The sequence below is a fragment of the Sinocyclocheilus rhinocerous genome, unplaced genomic scaffold (assembly GCF_001515625.1).
Source record: "Sinocyclocheilus rhinocerous isolate Xijiao unplaced genomic scaffold, SAMN03320098_v1.1 scaffold621, whole genome shotgun sequence".
In the NCBI taxonomy this organism is placed as follows: domain Eukaryota; kingdom Metazoa; phylum Chordata; class Actinopteri; order Cypriniformes; family Cyprinidae; genus Sinocyclocheilus; species Sinocyclocheilus rhinocerous.
The window spans coordinates 388931-389230 of NW_015639806.1; the positions used below are offsets into that span (position 1 = coordinate 388931).

The following is a 300-nucleotide window of genomic DNA, read 5'->3' on the forward strand; positions in this document are numbered from 1 at the left end:
GACAGTGTAAGTCATTATAATCCGTAATTATGTCCCTACTGGATGCAACACATGCCTCGTTTATAATGGGTTTTTTTTTCGTCGCTCCGGGACAGGGCATCACAGTATGGTAGGGACGTAACATTTCCGTCACACGCTTGAGGTATTCGGCCAATCACAACGCACTGGATAGCTTGCCAATCAGAGCACACCTCGCTTTTCAGACCCGATGAGCTTAGTAAAAATTGACGCATTTCAGAAAGGCGGGGCATAGAGGAGAAACAATAATGTACAGTATGTGGAAAATAATGTGTTTTTTTA

The 300-nt window shown here is 43.3% G+C and overlaps 1 protein-coding gene across 1 annotated transcript in view; it reads right to left on the bottom strand.

Annotated features, from left to right (window-relative positions):
* The window catches only part of ptprga (protein tyrosine phosphatase receptor type Ga), a 221848-nt gene that overhangs the window by 218573 nt on the left and 2975 nt on the right, over positions 1-300 (bottom strand). The gene's annotated exons all lie outside the window — the stretch shown is intronic.